Source organism: Battus philenor, unplaced genomic scaffold, assembly GCF_028537555.1.
Source record: "Battus philenor isolate CCGP_79_NKW_IND1 unplaced genomic scaffold, ilBatPhil1.0.hap1 SCAF_5, whole genome shotgun sequence".
NCBI lineage: Eukaryota > Metazoa > Arthropoda > Insecta > Lepidoptera > Papilionidae > Battus > Battus philenor.
Genome location: NW_027181715.1, coordinates 8,568,432 through 8,589,409, shown reverse-complemented (window position 1 = coordinate 8,589,409; position 20,978 = coordinate 8,568,432). Strand labels below are relative to the sequence as shown.

Genomic DNA, 20,978 nt, shown 5'->3' with positions numbered 1-20,978 from the left:
TGCCTTTTTATACAAATTTTTAATTAGATGCGTAATATTGCAACGCGTGGACGGGTACACCTTGTATAATATATGGCAAAAACCTTTTAAAGAATATAGGTTAAATGTTACTTAAATTTTAATAATTTCATAATTTTTGCCTTAAAACCCTAATACTTTATTAAAATTTAAAATTGCATATGAATTAACGTTTTGGAATTATCATTAATCATAAATGACAAAGTAAAAGGCTTTAAAAATTTAGCGTTAAACACAGTTGTGCAAAGTTGTACAATACTATATTAATTTGAGAATATAACTTGACTTTATTGCCATTAACGTTCGACTCTATACGGGCATAATTGATTCCTAACAATGATTTGGATTTTGTTTATACATAATATTATTCATATATTCAAATATTAATGCGGGACATATGCATATGTGAAAATGCTGTTGATATTTTTTCGTTATCACGGTATTGGCGTAAAATAATTTCTCTTCTATTTTTGGCACATGCACACACTGTGTGATCATTGATGGGTGTTAAAGTTTTGAATGCGTGAATGTATAGCTCATTGGCTCTCCATTATTGTATATTCACCTTTTTCAGTAATCCATAATTTAAGAAATAACAAATTACCTAAAGATAATATATTAAGTTTTCCATATATGGATTATTAATTATAATAAATACCAATTGTTCACCATTTATGCTTGCGAATTTTGTTCTGCCAGGTGTTATTTACAAAAAAATGTTTAATGTAACAAAATGATCACATTGTACATGGTGGTTAGAAATAGATGTAAAATCTTTAAAGCTATTTGCTTACAAATGAGCTATTAATTCACACTTTTTGAGCACTTATAAACAATCATGCTGTAAAGAGTTTATTTTTTGTTACAACTTAGACATTGTTTGACTAAGTAAATTCTATTAAATTGGGTAGTATTTAGGTACAAAAAGAGACTTAATTAATACAAAACTAAGTTACTGTATTCAAATATTTTAAATATTTGCAGTTGCATAAACGACATAAGTGTTGGCATTATTCCATGTACCTTGGTAAAGTGTAAGGAGGCACAAGGTTCATGCCGTTCACCGTGACCGATGCCAAAACGAATAAAAATATGCATCACGACTCATTATACCTTGAATTGCTTATTCATTTAAGAGTATATACCATGTGCGCCATTGATCTTTAAAACGTAACAGGTGTTTAATTGATTAAGGAAAAAAGGAAAAAAAATACATGCAACCTTTTACTTTCGGAAAGTTTTCGCAGTGTCAAAAAATTCCTCACCGACCTTGTTTGTATAAATTCGGTATTATCTGTGGTAATTTTATACTTTTTTAACCTTATGTTATTACAAATGGTGTACTATAGAGATTTCTACCCTAAAATTGACACAGCATGATTTGTTTATACGTATTCAAACAACGAAGATCATACAAATATCTTTACTTGCATTTATCTTTGTATAATTTACTCGAATAATAATTATATAAATAATAACTACACAGTAATATTAGTGTCATGGAAGGATCGTTACGCAAGATGAAATACATGATATCAGTAAAACCATTAATGACATGATATTCGTGATGTACTTCGTTACATGTTGCTAATTTAAGTTGTTAAATATTCCTAATATTTTCTGTAAAGTTGGCTGAATTTGACATTGTTATACAATAAACGTATGTGCTAATAGAATGAGGCAATTCAGGAAGATATTTGTCTCTGAATTACTTTTAACACTCCATTTTAAGTTCCTAGTTCCTACTGTGTTTAATGGAAAATTTTGACATGATCTCCAATCGCTAAGTTAAAAATATATCAAGTTAAACCTATACGTTATAGTTTGTATGGTAACCAGATAGGAAAATCAGTAGTATATACCAAAAGCAATTTTGCCCAAAAATTAAGAATTGGCTATTTCATTGTCAGTTTATACTTATTTCAATTATTAAAACATTGCATTTATCGATCATTATAAGAAAAACAAAGTTTTCCTTACAAGTCAAAATTTCAAGTAAAGGTATAACCTAATATCTGATCTCCGATAATGACGTTAATAGCACGAAATGTTAAAATTTAAGTATACTAATGGTAAATTAAAACAGAATAGTAAAACAATCTCTTTTTTTAGAATTTAATAATATTTATTTCAGAAATATTGTTTCCTCGAAATTAAAAAAAGTTCTAGAAAATAGTGTTTGTCATTTTAGTTAAAAGGCGTCAGTTGTGTCGTAAGTCATTGCTTGCGTTTTTTTAACTCTCGGTTTGTTTCAAGCAAGTATAAATTCTAACGACTCTAATTTTAAAATTTTTATAACAATAAAACCACCATAGTCATTACATTTCAAATGTTAATAGAGGTAGTGTTATTACCGATGATGATAAAAGTTTATTTGAACGATACTTTATATTTTGTCCTTGTTTGTAAAAGCTGAAAAAAAGATCATTATGCGTGAAACACTATGATTATAATGTTATTTTGTCGTGTTAGCTTCGATGTGTAAAAGTGATTGATTTGTACACCAACCATGGATGTTTGTGTAGTTCAAGGTAAAGGATACGTTAAGCATATATCAATGTTGTTAATAAACCTGGTTGGAGAATGTTCTTGAATTGTCTATTGAAGATGAACATTTAAAAGAAAGATATTTTTTCCATGAATTAAAGAAGTTATCACGATTGTAAAGAAGGTATGGTAATATGTTTTGTTATGACCGCTAGAATGTTTTTGTCTTTGACTTTACAAAACTTTAAAAGTATTTTTATACATCAAAATGCTTCTAACATGGAAATATGTTATTAGCATACGTTTACAACTCTGTACACAATGAAATAACGTAGAAGCTAGAATTGCTACAGTGGAATTATACTAGAATATTACCTAATTAATAATATAGGTTTTTATAAGTGAATTTCTGCGAGTACGTGAAATTAACTAGTTCAGAGTTTTTCCTATTGCACCACGAGTTATTTATAGTGTTATACGTCATGCAGTTCAGTTCCTGAATGTTAAGAAAAGTTTGCTTCCTGTAGTCAACTTGACAGTCTAGCTAAAACACTAAACGAAAAAAGGCAACTACGTAAATAGAGTCCCTCCTACATTTATAACTCCGTGGATCACCTTATTGCTAAGACTTAGTTCGTTTTGGTGAGCCCCAAATAAGGCAAATCATAATTGAAGCCTGACTCTGCTGGACGTGAGCCTCCCTTAGATTTCTAATAGGAGGATTTTTCGGTAGGAATCGGCTTGCATCTACAATAAAAAATACTACAAATATAAATTTCTATGGACGTCGTCATCGAAAACAATCATATTTAAGGTAAATAACGATTACCCACGTAATATCTACGAGCTTTCATCCGTCCGCTTTGGATTGCCCGCACTGCCTCTATGGTTTTAATTTGTATAAAATCCCTTTTGGTAATTTTTAACAAGAGAATATAAACACTGGACAAGTTTTATTCCTATAAGTGCTATAGTTCGAAATAAAGTTTAAAGAACGCCCTAAAATCCTTGCGGGTGGAATATTGTAAAACCCATTTTGAACTTACCTCTACTTAATTAAAGAAATTACTTTCTCAAAATTTAAAGTCTTCAAGCTTTAAGGTTTCAGAAGTATCATGATTAGTCAGTACATAAATCTCATATAGATAGATAAAAATGATTTGCCAACACTTGCTTAAGTACAAAAAAGTCAGCGGATTAACCTGCAATTATAGCGATAGAGAACTGTTTAATATTTTAATCAAGGATGCATTAGCACACAAGCCTGACAATATTAACAAGCGACTATTTCCCCTGAGTATATGCGTGGTCGGAATTTAATTCGCTTTAAAGAATAATAAAGAATCCTTTAACAATACACAGCGGTTCGGTGGCGAATATTCTTGCCAGTTGATGTCCTTTGAAACAAGGTTAAACTTTTTCCTTTGGGGATTCATTTATTAGTTAATTTTTCCTACTTATTAATTTTTTAATATAAAATGTTTTGTTTATGTTTATGTACATTTTAAATCTCGAATGTTCACTCAGAAAGAAAAGAAATCAATAATTTTCATATTACATTACTTTGCGTTCTTCGTTATTTTAGATGTAAACAGTACATGTTTTTTACTGTTATAAAACGTAAACCAAAAAAATTACGGGTACAGTTTTTAAAAGTGTTACAGATAAACAAACAAACTGTTTTAAGATACGATGCAGATAAAATTCTTCGCCAAAGCTGTAGAAACGTCGCAACAAAACTGGTGCTAATAATGTTAAATTTTTATCCTCAACGGGGACAAAGACCTTCGTTTAGTTAGTTATGGAAGACATGAAGCGTGATTCGCTTTACAAAAATGCGTGCAATTGTGTGTTTACTAAAGCTATTTCTTTAATGTTGAAAATTTCAAATGAAATAAAAATATTAAAATAAAATGTCATTACGAAATATGAAAGGAAAAGTATATTTAGACTATAGTAATTAAAATGTACAATTGACTAATAGGCACAATATAATCACAATTATCTACGATGTATTGTTGACGATTTTTGTGCTAATCGTTTACATTTTATTTAATCTTTATTATAATTACTTAAGAAGGATGTATCTGACGTACTCAATACAACACGTGCTCAGAATAAATCATAGTCATTAACTACTACATTTTATTATCAATTAACCTTATTGAAAATTATTAATTAGTAGTAAAATGGTGAAGGAAGTGAGGAAAAAAAGGGAATTTCTTCATTATCATTTCAGTCATGAGATATCAATTTAATATTATGAAATAATAAAGTTAATATTTTTAATCAATTCACACATGATATACATATAGAACTTATTACACATATGTGTAAAAAATGTGAAATGTCATTTTGTATTTTGTTCAATATACATGTATAGTTGAACGGTGGTGGTTGATTCTAGGTATACAATTTTACATAATTCACATAGGCCTCTCCCAAAGATATCTATGGGAGATATACCATAATTGCCACGCTTGGCAGGCGTTGGCGATCGTAGTATGGTATCATGGTACGCAAAGGACGCTGCAGTCCATCTCCTGGAAACTTGTTTATCAAAGAACTGCTTTCTTTGAACCACTCTGGGTTGACTGGTAGAGAATGCTTATAAGGCTTTTCTTAAGTGTATGAAGCGTGAAATATATACACATATAAGTTTAGATAAAACAACCTGTTATTAAAGCAGGACGTTTAATGGATTAACAATGATATCTAAAACACTACGAAACCTTGGCATTTACATGGAAACATTGGCGCGTGCCAATTTCTTAAAAATATATGATTCTATATGCGAAAAGGCCATCATTTGTACTCCAACCCTTTTTTTTCTCGTGTGTTTGTGTACAAAAAAGGTAAAAATACATAAACGTAAACAACCGCGTAGTAAATGTATATAATATATCCTAAGCTATGCGGTAAAACTTAAAGTATTATTAAAAAAGATTAAATCAACCTCAAGCAAACTCACAGTAACAACAATAAAGTTTAGCTAAAGCTTTGAGTGGTAGGTTCCTTTTATTTTAATTAAAGTTTAATTTAATATAAAGTTTATTCACACACTTAACAAATTAACGCGGCGATAACTGTATAAAAAGCTCTTGTAATAGTAGAAAACATTTTAATTTTGAGTAATAATATCACTATTGAAGATTTTATAAAGATTTATTTGCATCTACGATACATAATAATATTGTATTACATATTTGTTTTTTAAACATCTGGTTTATTCCATATTTATAATATGAATATTTTTGCTACTAAATCATGACGATTTGAATGAGTAATACATCTAGTAATGTAATACAACTAGCCTATTTCCTATGAAACAGGAAATCTTACGTTATAGGTGCAGATAAATTTCCATATCTTTAAATGTAGAAAATTGTTTTAATCCTCTTAATGGAGGCACAAAGCATACTCCATATGTTTATTTCATTGTTAAGTCTATTTTATTCAAGTGTTGACATTATTCATTTATATCGGTGAATAATGTTCATAAGTTTTCGTCTAAATATCATTATTTCTTTTCCTCTCTTCTTAATCAATAATCGATATTTATTAACATTTAACGTTTCTTCAATATTTAATTTAAATTCAGGGTATTATATAAAAATATTCAAAAATAATTAACGAAGAGAGACGTCTTCATCTATTCTATTTACAAAATTATTTAACCGCGCTGACTTAGGTACCGATAAAGTAAATTGCGCGGTGCCAACATCGTACGAACTAAATTTCAGTTGCTCCAACATTTAACACTAACGATAAAGAATGTCCATTTATTCTTATCATCGATGATACAATGTTTTTCGGCAGTCTTAATCCTTTAGATTACATATATTGATAAATATCACTTAGAGTGATAAGTATATATCAATACGTGAGTATATTTGCATACAATAGACACGCAAGAAGTTAAATAACAATTGAACAAACGGTTCCCGGGGGACGAATGATGGCCTAGCGATATCAGCGCAACCTTCATGCCCTTTTCCATGCAACTATTTAGCGATACTCATTTAGTTTATTATGTACTTGTTACATATTCATAACATACCGCAATAACTGACGTTATATTACAAAAAAAAATGTACCACTAACCTAATTTCACCATTTATTATTTTATTAAACACGGTTAATCAAGTATTATCATCGAAGATGATAAGTTTAAGATACTCATAATAATTGATTAAAAATATAGTAAATATTTAATACAATAAATCGTCGCTCGTAATAAACCTAGCTGGAGTTTACAAAAGTATATACAAAATTTAATCAGAAAAAAAAAGTATAAATTCCTATAATACTCGTCAACATAGCGAAACATAAACTTTTAGTAGAACTTCTGATTCAACCAGCCATTCACGACGCTGTGAATAAAAAACGCAGTTTTGTTCTCAAATGGCGAATGACGTTGTAATAGACAAAAAAGAAACAAAGGAAAAAAAAACGCTGCTGCAAAAACCTGAGGCTTGCCACGCAACAATAATTAATTAATGGAAAATAGTAGTCCGTCTATAGGTATTTTGCCTTCGTCCTATGCAAATAACAGGATTAATTATTATGCCACGAATAGGAATTGAAGAATGAATACCACTCCATAATACCACGGATAGATTCCCTTAAGAGTTTTAATGAAGGTATGAATAGTAAACGGTTCATGTCATTTTGCGCACAATATTTGTAAACAACGTGGCTTTCCATCGTAGGAATTTTTGCAGTTCATATTTATTTTTCTAATTTTAAAACTAAAATATTTAATATCTAATATACATGTAACTTCATAAACAAATGAAGAAAAGTATAAATTATTCTCATTATCATCATTTCAGCTGTAGGACGCCCACTACAGGACCTAGGCCTCCCTCATAAGTTAGATATATCGATTTCCAATAAGACCGATTGGACGCTTTTCGCACACGTATTCACACCAAGACTAGTTAATGTGGATGTCTTACGCTGCGCTTATCAATTCGTGGTCTCCACTTCAGAATCTTAAAGTCCGTCAGTTCATTGATATTTTGCTTATTTAATGAAACTCTAAATATCAACATTTTTTAAAGTTCTACACTGTATTTTGCACCAAAGACTGCGCCCAAGAACATTTTTTTATTTATATAGTGTAAGTTTAGATAATAAAGTATACAAAAAAAAATTAATTAATTTAAATAATCTTTCACAGGTAACGTAAGCCATCTTGACAAACCATATATTGTTGCAATTTACACGTAGTCGGCCAGTAATAACGACAATTGGCAATGAGGTAATAGACGGCTTCCCTTGAGGAAGGCGCGGCAATGGCCTTACCCGTGGGGTGTCACCGTTTCAATCCATATTTATGTATTTCGGAACACCGATGACAATTAACGCGTTATTACTTTTGTTCAACAACCGTAATTAAAAATTTTTATGCTTTAATTATTAATATAAAGAATGTTTTCGGTGAAATTAGGTTCAATATTATTTCTAATGATTCATCATTGGTTCTATATACAATTACAAACCAAATAAAAATGAGATTTTAACATAACCAAAGATATCAGTATGTACCAACGTCCAATTTTTTTAAATGTTTAAACGTAGCCACGTATCTTTTCCCTTTCAAATGAAATCATTTGAATTAAGTTTAGACCATATTTATAAGTAGTCGTGTAATTGCGCCGAATAGAAATCAATCTTGAAATAGGAGGAGAACCTGTTTTTATCAAGGTTTGTAACAAAAAAATAAGTTATTACAGTCATGAGTCACTCTGACCCGCTGTGCCTGGTGTCTTAAAACATATTTATCATTGGAAACACTTAAATTAATGCACGAATTTACTGTTGTCAATTGTCGAAATTAAGTGTTAAAAATAATAATATTTTTAACAAAGGGATTTAAATATTTTTGGATGAAATTGTATCATAATTTGAACATCAAATATTTATTTATAGCAAGTCTATTCTAGGTTTCATTAATGAAGATTTTTTTAATATGAAAACTTTCTTTTTCTTTTACGAGATTTTAAATATACTAACATTAATCGAAATTGAAAAAATTGTGGCTAACTCTAAAAAATTAACTAAAAAAAATCGCGACGTATTGTAAAATTTTATTGCTATTTATAAAATAAATGAATTTTGTGAATATTATGTCTTTAAAAAGTTAACAAATCCTTCACAGTTTTAAGTGTAGGCGTGTATATTAATGTTCCACAATAAATTTTAAATCGTCCGTTTCTGTTTTAAAGTTATAACTAAACGTATATTATTAAATATATCTTATAGTATTCAACAGTTTTTTGGTTGATCCAAATGTGTAGAACTTGGATTGTTAACTCACTTACATGATTATATATTTTATATTATAATGTACACATGAAAATTTGTTAAATTTCATTTGTCATAAAAGCTACTGTTGAGTTTCTGGCCGGCTCTTCTCAACAGTTCAGCGTTCTAAGCCGGCGGTAGCTTACTACCCATAATGTTAAAATGATTGACGATTTAAAAGTGTATGTAATTGTCTACTTAAATTAAAACACTTAATTTTGAATTTTATGCATCTTGTGCTGTTCTCTCTATTACTATGATTACAAAGTACTACCCTTTTATTTTTTCAGTTATCATGTTACTATGAGGAACCGGTCAGTAAATGACAGAAACAAAATAAAATGCCCATGGCTTGGTTTTTATAGATTTCTTAAATTAATTTTCTAGAGTTAGCGAGTACTTACTCTATATTCAGTTTGACGTTGATTTAGGGACACCCGTATAAAAAATATAATATAATTTTTTTCGTATGAAATAAAACAAAGTATTTCATTTAGAACAGCTGCAGAGTGTCAAAATCGGTAAGAGCAAAATAGCTTGACCAGTTTTTGTCACGAAGCGTGACAATGATGTTCGTAAAAAATGTCCGTATCAGTACCAGCTTTGTTAGATTTTGTATTGGACGTTTAAAATTTAAATAACACTATGTCATGCCAACCCTAATTGGTCGCGTGCTTGATAGGAACCAAAGGATGAATAAGTCATCATCGTTTCAACTCTTCAGGACAACGGATTGCAAATATGCAGGACGCAATAGATAAAAATCTGGTTACTACAACAAAAAAGATATAACGCCTGCTATTTTCATTTCAGCGGTATCTTATTGTTATTTTCTAGAAAAGATAAGTCATTGTCTACAATCAGACAACTCTATCGGAGATTTACTGAAAAAAAATACTGATTTTCTCGACCGGTGGTGTTGAAATAAGGCACTCACGTAGTGCGAACTAAGCAAACATTTATGTCACGATAAACCGTCCGCGTGATAATGAAAGTAATTATTTACCCACTATATAAATTTGCCGTGGACCTTTAAAATGTTACATAGTTTTATGATAATGTTTGAGAAGGTCATGAAATTTTAATTCCATGAAAGACATTTTGTTTATTTATACTTGGGCAGTCAGATAGCGGTGATATTGAGATATAATCTTGTTTTAAAAATACTGGCTTACTTGCTGTCCCTCGACCGCTTAGTTTGGCCCGTATTGCCTTTTGGCAGTGATAATCTTTAACATGCGAAAAATATTATGCGAAGTTCTTTGAGTGGTTTAGTTAGAAAACATACATTTTATAAAGGTACACCCCTTTAACCCTCCTCGCGGGTTGAATTTCAAATAGTAAATAAATAACAAACCTATACTTAATAAAAGAAATATTTCTGCTAAATTTAGTCTCTAGGCATTATGATTGCAGAGAAATCGTGATGAGTCAGTATGTAGGTGGAAATGTTTTATACAGAATCAGAATAATAATTATAAAAAAGTTTAAATTGTATTTAAGTTGTAATATATAGCCCAATTGCCGCCAATTAACGTATAGTACAACCTTTCCAAAAAAACGGTTTCAGAAATAATAAATAACTTAATGATAATATATTATGAAAATGCGTTTTCAAAATTAAGATTACTACATATTAAATAATTTGGTTCTTACTGTCTGTCCCTGCACACTTTTTACTACCAGTATTTAATAGCCTGACAAATTAAACAGAAAAAAATAAATATTTATATACAGGTGATTGGAAATAGGTATAAAAGCATTAAAGTTTTTTGATAATGACTGCAAGACAATTCACCATTTTAAAGTTTACAGGTTTGTAACCAACCTCCCTGTGTTTATTTAAAGAAAGATATTTAAATCATTTTCATGATACATAATTATTAAACATAACCAAATATTTATAAAATAAGATTTTTTTATACAAGAGATGTTAGTTGATGAACATTGTACATGTGTATTTAAGTGTACCAAAAGTTGAAAAAAAAATAATTACGGTTTTTATTCACTTAACAAAACTTGCAAAATGATTCAAGTTTTAAATAAAATAATTGCACATCATAATAAATAGAAGTGATATCTCGATGGGATGTTTATATGTTAATAATTTGCTTGTAATTATAATAGAACGGAACTGCCGGTGAATGGGATTTTCCCAGTAACTAAAGCTTTTGTGTTCTTTGTAGGGTTCTACGAAATATGAAACATGACTGACCACCGGTGCTTAGATACATACTAAATGCCTAATAAAGTAATGATTGAATAGTCGTTAGTTTAATGGTTAGATATTTATCATTGTCGTCATCATTTTAGTCTTAGATCGCCTACATCGCTGTGTATAGACCTCCTCAAACATTTCCAATGGGACCGGGACAAAAGTATAGAACATATTTTTTTGTTTTAATCATTATCATCAAATATAAAACAGCCATATAGCGTACACTGATCAACATAATTCACTCCCATAGATTTCCGAAAGGTCCCGTTGGAAGCAGTCTGCATTCAGCGCTTTCTGACGACTTTAACAAAGTCATCTGTTTACTTTATGGTGGATGTTCTACGTTGCGTATGTTGGCCCGTGGTTTTCAGACCAGAATATTAAGATTTTAAATTGTTCTTAGTATTAAATCGTTTCATTTAACTCAACTATACGTACGGCATGAGTCAGTGTTTATTATTTTTCGATACAAAAGCCGAAAATTTAATTAGATATATATAAGCCAATACGCACTATTACAAAGGGTTCATTATCCGGTTGGAGTAAGTCAGTTCTATTTTATACCTTATGCCTACGAAATAATTAATATTTCGTAGTTAGGTAGGTAAAAACTTTTTGTAAAAAGTAATTTGTATTAAACAGCCATTCTCGTACGTCTAACGGCGGCTCCAAAGAGCTGCGGGAGTAACAGTTTTTTTACTCCTGACAATATTACAAAGTCATGGGCAGCCACCAAGCGTAACCCCGTCGTTTTCCGGCCCAATTCTCGGTATACAATTACAGTTGATTACCAACGCGCGTGATGGAAGATCTGAATCCTCTATTACCGGTCGAGGGAGAAAAAAAAACAACTCAACGCTCTATATTCGAGGAAACGCTTTCAAATTGTTGATTTTAATGTATATAATTTGAAGCTAAGTTGGCTATTGAAATAGGTATGTTGGAAAAACCAGAGTATATACACGTAAAAAAGCAAAAATAACTCAAACCACATTTTGAATTTTGAAATAATGTGTAAATTGTAGTTACTGAAATAAACAGTCATATAAACATTGATCAACGGTTATCTTAAAGCTATTTGGATTTAGTGGTAATAAATGCTAGGAAGATCTTTTAACTGCTCACAAAAAAAATAATACCAACATTGTAGGATTAAATGAACCTTCCAAGGCGTTTTCAACTTGCATTCCAAGCTTTCTGACTTGTCATGTGGGCAGATTTGTTACTGCAGTTACGAACCTAAGGAATTTGAATTTAAATTCCTCAATGAATATATTTAAATGTTTATTCTAGAGTATAGTCAGTGTCGAATCACTATATTGCAAATAGCATGTTTTTTATTGTGACAGTTATTTTTAAATGACCTGTATTGGCAATTTTTATATAAAATTATCTGTACTGACAGACTTTTTTGACCTATTATTTTTGTTCTGTCATAAGTTATAAGTCAGTGCAATGGAAAAAATATATCAATAGATTATATCTCAAACTGATCACTTTATTTATTGATTTAATGTCTTAATCATAAACCAGGATATGGTTTCTACTTACACTGCAATAATGTATATATTTTCTTTGTAATACTATACGGTACACAATATCTCTGATACATCCTACACCGTCTTTATTTGTTTTAATTGACGTCAATTGTTTGAAAACTAAGTACTTAAAACTAACTTTGTAGTTTGTATCTGAAAAGACTTTTTTTCCTTACTTCGCGTTATTTAAAATTTTTTACTCCGTAAAAAATCTTTACGGAATTATAGAAGACCATTTAAGTTTAATTTAAGACAATTAGCCGAATTCGCTTCCCGTTTCCCAGTATGCTAGCATAATCGGCGATTCATTTTTTTAAAAAAGATAAAACATTCTTCCTTGAATAAGTTACTTTGACAATTTCAAAGTTAAATTTTAATCAACGCCATCCAAGGCTACACGTGAAGCATGAAAGAATTTGGTTTTGTGGTTGGTTGATTGACGGTGCGCTTGTACGGGCTGCGACGTTTTACTTATTCGACACGCGTTGAGAACCGCTAAGTAGGTTTAATTGGAACTACACATTTGTCACTGTACTTGCCTATTCAAATATAACGTTGTCAATGTGAAACATAAGTCAGCGGTGACATTGTTAAACGCGGAAGTTGACCATTTTTTTGTAATATACTTTTATAAGTAAATATGTTATTTGTCATCTATTTTTTTAAGATTTAATACGTTTACTGGTTTAGGACATTCTTAAGTTCTCTTGCAGGATTTTTTTTAGTGCTGCGGAGAAAATCAAGATGTCACTGTATAATAGAGGCAATAATATATTTGTGTATGACTAAAATTATTATACATAATCTTTCTGTACAAACTTTTATTCATTGGTGTGATTTAAATAAATACCTAATACCAGTTTGAAGCCAATTACGCGATAGAATTAGGTATTTTCATGTTTCCAAAGGGAAGGTCTTCTTTAAAAATGTTAACGCGTTTCCGCAAATGTCTTTAAAGATGTAAAGAAACATTTTATGTAGTACTGGCTGTCCCCCGCCCGCTTCGCGTGTTTCGCGATGCCTTTTCTGGGTGTAATATCATAAAATCTATTCTTGGTAAGTTTAAATGTGCTAAAAACTCTGGCCAATATTTATACCTATAGCAGTTATAATTGAAAATATGCACTTCCTTATAAATAAGCAATTTATTAGAAAATATGCAGTTTAATCAAACCCAGGTGGAATTTAGTAAAACTTATTTTTAGCTGATCTTTTTTTGGCAAAAAATGCTTGCACTAAATTTCAAGTCTCTTAACCTTATGGTTCCTGAGATATAGACATGAGTCAGTATATAGATAGAAATCTCTTGCACATATACAGATAATACTTTAACATATTGCGTATTTTTAATTGTTCATTATAGTACCTGTGTCCAACATTTTTTATTGAATCTTTGGTAAATATTTTTAGTATCCCGATCATAATAACAGTTTAAGGAAGTCAGCTGTGCGTGAGACGTTTCGTACCATTCGGTGCCCGAGGTTCCTTAAATTCATGCAATGACCTTCAACGACGACATAATATACCAGTTATACTCTTTCGAAATTATAACTATTAGATCGTTAAGAATGATTTTACGCTTACAGATATATTATTGCTTTCCAAAATAGGTTTTTTTTTTTAAAATATAAATAATGCGTATCGACGATGGAGATTTTATAGTTTCGAAATGTTTTATTTTTTATTTTTGTATACACGTATGGATTTATGATCTGTCGGTTTATATTGCTTAGTAGTAGTAATTGTCGATAGTCATTTCCGTACATTGTCGGACATCTGTACTAATTGCACGATTACGTGAATAAAAAGATTTGCAGTGGAATTGAAAGATACTTCATTATATAAAGGTTATTGTAGAAAATGATATTATTTTACACTTAAATGCAAACATTCTCGTGAAACTAAGCTATATATAAAGATAAATTATTATATTGCTATTGTTCTTTTTAAATAATGCCGGTCTATTCTTGCGGTAAACAATGACAAAGAATTGCCCAGAATACAAATTATCGAGAATATTCGAAAAGCGGTAATCACTCCTTACAAATAAAGTTGAAGTAAAAATAAATACTACAGAAGATTATACGACGTTAAATATAGATGTTCTAAATACTCACAGATAACAATAAACACAAATATAGACAATTATATTAATAAAACAAATAAATATAAATAAGATTAATATGTCATTAAAAACGTATTAAACATTTAAATACATAATGACAACGAAAGAATAAATTTATTCATTTATATATTGGATGTCGTTAATAAAATTTGATCAGGTTGTAAAATTTTATTCACTGCTAAAGTTGTTTTTAATATTTCGTACTTTTTATAACTTCGATTATAGTAAATTTTGCACAATCATTGCTTAACCGCAGAAATTTAGCTAGCCTAAAATACGATAACGTCTACATTAGGTGGAACAACGACGTAGTCAGAATGGCATCGTGGTATTGTTTGGGGGAGGCATAGTAGTTGGCGTCTATCAGCTGACACGATGGTCAGGACGCTGATGTTTAAAAATTCATATCGCGGCTATTATTCCGTTTGAAACTTTTCCAGAGTTTGTAATTTATGTAACATTACTGTACTAAACACAAATGAACTCTTTGAAGCAAATTATTACTTTTATGTAGTCAAATATTTCATTTGATATTCTAGTTTCTGAATAAGTCTACTCACGAGTGGCAAGGGCACGTGAGTTAGTAATGGAAAAGGTTACTGTACAAAGCCGGACATCCGTTCTGCATTTTCACAGCACTTTTTACGGATGGGCGGCGTGCCCCGTCCACCAACCAATTTATTAACTGTAATTAATGCCTGTCAGTCTAATTTAGCTGCTTATTTTTCACTTGGGTACGAATAATTTAAGTTATAAAAAACTTAAAGAATTTTTTTTTGTTTATTTTAATATAAATTTGTTTTACAGAGAGTTGTGATTTATTTTATATAAGGGCTGTATTATGTTAGGCTATAAAATAACTGGAACTGGTTGACTCAGTCTTGCTTTCTTAGAAGGGTTGGCGTATTCGGAAGCTGAACAAGCGATGTGAGAGATCCACCGCACTTTTATATTAACTTAACGTTTTAACGTTAATAAATGTGCGAAAAATATTTATAAATTGTAGATAATTGTTTAAACAAATTTAAAGGTACCTTTACGGACGAGTACGCAGCGTTTTGTGTATACATTCCTTTATATTATGTATTTCTTACTCGGTAGCAATTTTATTCAGGGTTGGTTAAAAGCGAAAATATAAAATTTTAATTTGCTACAAATTTGCGTTCATAACTCTAACCATTTTTGCTCATAATTTGAATATCAACGTTGAAGCTTTACTTTATAAGCGAAAGATTAAAATTTTTGGTCTTGGCCCAATAACATATACAATTTAACCGTATTTAAGGTAACACGTATGCTAAAGGTATTTAGCTTAGATCTCTTTAAAGTAACTAAATTTCAAGGGCTTCCTCTAGTACGTTATATTACTTATTTTATAGTTCACGGACCCCTCCGTTCCGTGAACTCGTTTCCGATGATGCTGTAAAAACCGCAAGGTTAACAGCAAAAACTTCACATGAGACAATAGACAATTACTTATTTGCCAGATTTGGAAACTACGTAGTTTTTTTAACTAAAAAGCTCTTAGGTCCCTAAGATTGGACGCTCAATAGCAATTATATATATAGGCACGTGGGCTTCCAAAAGAGAATCTCAGCCTAGGCTCCCGAAAATAGAGAATTTAGCATTCCGATTGGAAGGAAACCGAGTGGTCGGAATCTCGCTTCCGAAAAGCTAAAAAGATTAAAGTTTTTGAATAATCAGACAAAAAATTCAACATCATGTAACAATAAAAGTTGCGAATTTCTACTGTCCCATTTCTTTATTTACCGAGGCCAGTAGCACGCCAGATATAATCTGTATAAACTTATCTCCTGCGATAAAGGCTTAAATATTTGCTCGTTTATACAAACATTTTATTACATTTGCAATGTATGCCAACATTCGACAACTGAGTTGACCCAATTTCCGTGCAAATTAAAAGTAAATTTTACTTTTAATTCAAATTAAAAGAAAAATAACCTTTTCACTTAAACGGCACATACCCCTAATGATAGACAAAAGGAGAGGCCCCTAGTCCCGGACAGCTTCGTGCTAGAGGAGGTCGAAAGCTTTTGAAAGAAGGCTGAAATGCTGTCAATGATTGGGTTTGTTAGTGACGATTATTAGATCTGATCGGGTATAGCTCATTTGTCTCAAATCAAAAGAAATTTTCTATGTTGAAAGTATAGGAATGGCTAAGTCTGACCGTAAAATCGAGCCGAACGTTTTATGGGTTTGGGAGTTTGCGGAAAGTTGCAAGCGTGTAAACACGACGTAAATTCATGAAAAAAAACCTCTTCTCAGGAATCATTATAGATCTAGCGAATTGTTTGGCAAAAGTCGCATGTGTTGCTTGGTTTGGATGTATACGCGTTTCCTCTAAATCAACTTAAATGTAATGACAGCGGCCACATCATTGACCGCTTACGAATATGGTATGATGCCATTTTTTTCACATTATTTTTCATTAACTTTGGTGTGGGGCGAAGTTTCAAAATTAACACTAAGTGTGTTCTCCGGAAGCTGATAGCCAACCTCCACTAGTTGGAGAGGCACTTCAAGAAGAAGAAGTGTTCTCCGGCGACAATTGAATCCGCAACCTACTGTTGTATATCAGTCTTAAACTACTAAATATAATGATCAAGCTATTTGTGTAAATGATTATTACACAACTTAGACTAGCGTTTGCTTTCTACCCAATCGGATGCATGACTTTCTTGTATTTAGAGGAATATCGATAGCAAAAAAATGGACGGTCACAGTGGATCTAACGTCCGGAGATGTATAAGGAACAGCGGGATCAAAGAAGGTCGTGTAATTTCTGAATACGTTCTCAAAATACTATCTATATCTATAAAACATCGTGAAATAACAATTTACTTGAATTAAATACATGATTCGCATGTATTTAATTCAAGTAAATTGTTATTAACTTTATCAAAGATTTATCTTTAATCCATCTTAATCCTTTAATAGATGCTTTAAAATATATTTGGTCAATAAAAAAGTATTAACGAAAAACTGCATAATTGATAACCTCTCACGGTCATTCCATTATGTATAATGTGGAGCGGCACGATTTGTAAACAGGGAGGATTCGCCACGGTTTTGCGACCGAATAGTATGTTATTCTCCTTTTAGTTTACGTAATAATGGTCACGCGTTAACGACAGGGTTATCCCGTGAACAACTTATTATAAAAATAATCATATGAAGGGATCATTTATGATAAAGGTGTTGATCTCCCACACAAAATATACATTTATACATGCTCGTCAGTAGCAAAATGATATTCTGTAAAAAAAAAATGTTAGAGAAAAACAAACATAAAAAAGCTGTAGTTTATTTGTCCTGACACCGTAAATGAGTATGAATGTAGAGCATCGCAACACGTGGTTGTACTGTGAACATCAATACGACGTTACAGGTGTTAGTAATCTGACAGTGATAAAATGCAAAACGATCACATATACACACACCGACTTTCGCTACGATTAAATATATTTTTTGTACGAATTGATTTATAATTTTTTGTATTTTTTTAAAGCATCCTTTATCCTGTGTTATTTGATCGCTACACCAATAACTTCTGGTATGACAAAGCAGAGACACCTAGTAAACAATTATTAATTTTAATATATAGAAATCCCAATTTTCATACATTTTTTTAAATCCTTTTATTACATTGTTTTGTCACGTTATTTGCTATCAATTTATGTATGATACTCATTTTCCAAAAATCAACAATGAGTTACACATTAATCGCTTTAAAACTTTTACTTTTATAACCAATCACTCTGTATAAGATATTTACACCTATGTTCTTATCAGAATATCTCTGGAATCGTAAAACGTAGAGAAAAGGATATTTTAACATGTAGAGACTTAAAATTTTGTAGGAAAAAAAGCAGTTCAGGCCACCCGAAGCGGACGGGAAAAACTTGTACTTAAGTATTTGACATATTTATATTACGCATAAAATACAGAGTGTTTGCAATTAATTTATTTACTAGTTATATTCTAAACGGCCTACGGTACGAAGTTAGTGATTAAATACAACTATTAAGTAAAAAACTCTTGATTAGCAAACAGCTCAAAGTTAGCAGCAAGTAATTGTACGTCGTTAAGTTATTTATCGAAGATTTTATATTAGTAAAAATGTTTAAACAGTCAAAATATCTAGTTGTAACGATATTTTTAATTATTACCGTAATTTCTTCTAATATTTATCGACTCAAGAATGTTACAATAAATATCGGCCTTTTTTAAGAAACATTAAATTATTAATAACTTAATTTATAAGAACGTTATTTTCATTAGCTATTGTAAAAAAAGACTATCTTAAATATCTTTTGAAATAATAGATGTAAAACTGTTATTCTCCTGTTATGTGAGTCGTTAAGAGCAATCAATTTAGTGAATAATATTTTACATTATCTTTTAAACAAATGGACACGATCAATAAAAATTACATCACCACTAATTAATGTTTTAATTTATCCAATTTTGTCTTCGGCTTAAAACGAATTTTCTTTTTTATATTTTATTATGTTAATCGTAACATTTTTCGGATAACTATTCGGTACAATTTTGGAAACAATTTAAAACCTTTAGAATCAATTTCCAAAGGTGACAATTTTAGTAGAATTTTCAAATACTTTAACAAAAGATGCAAACATTAAATTAATTATTGAACCGCCAAAATACTCGCTATTGACTAATAGTAAAGTTATATATTTACCAATAATTAAAGTGTAACAAAAATAATATGTGAGAATGAATTGAATACCAGTGGCAACCATGTAACTTTAACCAACCATGTAAGTTTGCACGAATTTAACAAAGAATTTAAAAGGAAGATGTTATGGCAATTATATGAACGAAAGTGAGATAAACAACTATTTAAATAATTAAAAAAAGAACAATTTTATTTATTGTAAAGTAATTAATTAGATTGGCATCAAGCTTCTATGCAACAAAACCATGATTCAGTTTAAATTAACAGTTGAAATTATCGCCGATTTTGTTACTTCGCTTTTTGAAACGACTTTCTATAGAAAGTTCCACTCGACATTAAAAATCATCGATTTTTAATCTTTTTAATCAACTTAAATTAGAATAAACCATGAAGGTAATGAAACTCATAAAAATTGTTCATATAAATTTATTGTTTAAGTGTTGTTTTACGTATCATTTATGTTTATTACGTTCACATAGAAAAAAAATAAGAAGGCGCCAAAAATTACTACAAAGTTTGTATATTGCCTAAGTATGTAGTGTTTTGAAAGCACCTTCTTAAAAAAAATATCCTACAATTTTAAAGACGATTATTTTTAAAAGAAGACCTGTCCAGTGTGTTTCGTGATTGCTTTTAAAATTATCATATCACGTTCTTTCTATTGGGTGCATTCTTCAGAACATTAAAGACTATAAATCTCTCATTTCTAAGGGTTTTTTATCTTATCACATTTATCATTTACAAAACAAAATACTCCCATGACCCTAATTCATGATAGTGACATTGGTAATAATCATGGTTTTTAAATAAATTTAAATTTATTTTTAGATTGCTAAATATTCTAAAAATTTTAATTAGCCATTTAAAAATACATTTCTAATAACTATAAAAAAACCTAAAGTAGATTAATTTACTGTAACATTAATTAGAAAACAGGATAGCAAATTATCAAAATATTTAATTCGTACTTACTTTCTGCGAAATAAATTAAAAACACTGTTAAAGATTAGCCTAGACTTTCGTTGTTATGCACTATATTTACACTACTACTTTAGTTCTATAGTAGTAAAATATAATAAAATATATTCGTATTATGAAAATTCCGCGAAGGTACGGCCACTGCGTTTGCTGTCGCGCGTTTTTGTCAGCGATATTCTTTGGATTGTTGATTTTGAAATGTCCGCCTAGGGAAATTGATTCGCTCTACTTGAATTCACAGCGACATCTACTAGAATTGTAGTGAAATTACGAAATTTTATAATAGAGACATCTGTTGTCGAATAGAAAAGGAAAAAATTCCATTGTAAACATGTCAATTTGCTAGTCTGTCATATATTCTCAATGAAAGGAATGAGCGACTTTTATGTTTAGTATATAAAACTCTAATGTTGAATTAAAAGATTATTAAAAAGTTTTGATGTATCAGAACAGCTTGGGACCTCTCAGAAAATATTTAGACAGCAAAAATGTTTAAAATGCATACGTTTTGTTTTTTTTACTTACATTCATATTGTGGTATATGTAATAAACTTAATGATATCCTTACGTTTAAAAGGGACA

The 20,978-nt window shown here is 30.3% G+C and overlaps 1 protein-coding gene across 1 annotated transcript in view; it reads right to left on the bottom strand.

Annotated features, from left to right (window-relative positions):
- Prip (prip) overlaps positions 1-20,565 on the bottom strand; it is a 33,353-nt gene extending 12,788 nt beyond the window's left edge. The window contains exon 1 of the mRNA XM_068773123.1: positions 20,391-20,565. The gene's annotated coding sequence lies outside the window, so the exon portion shown is untranslated. The remainder of the gene's footprint in view (positions 1-20,390) is intronic.
- Between the last annotated feature and the right edge of the window lie 413 nt (positions 20,566-20,978).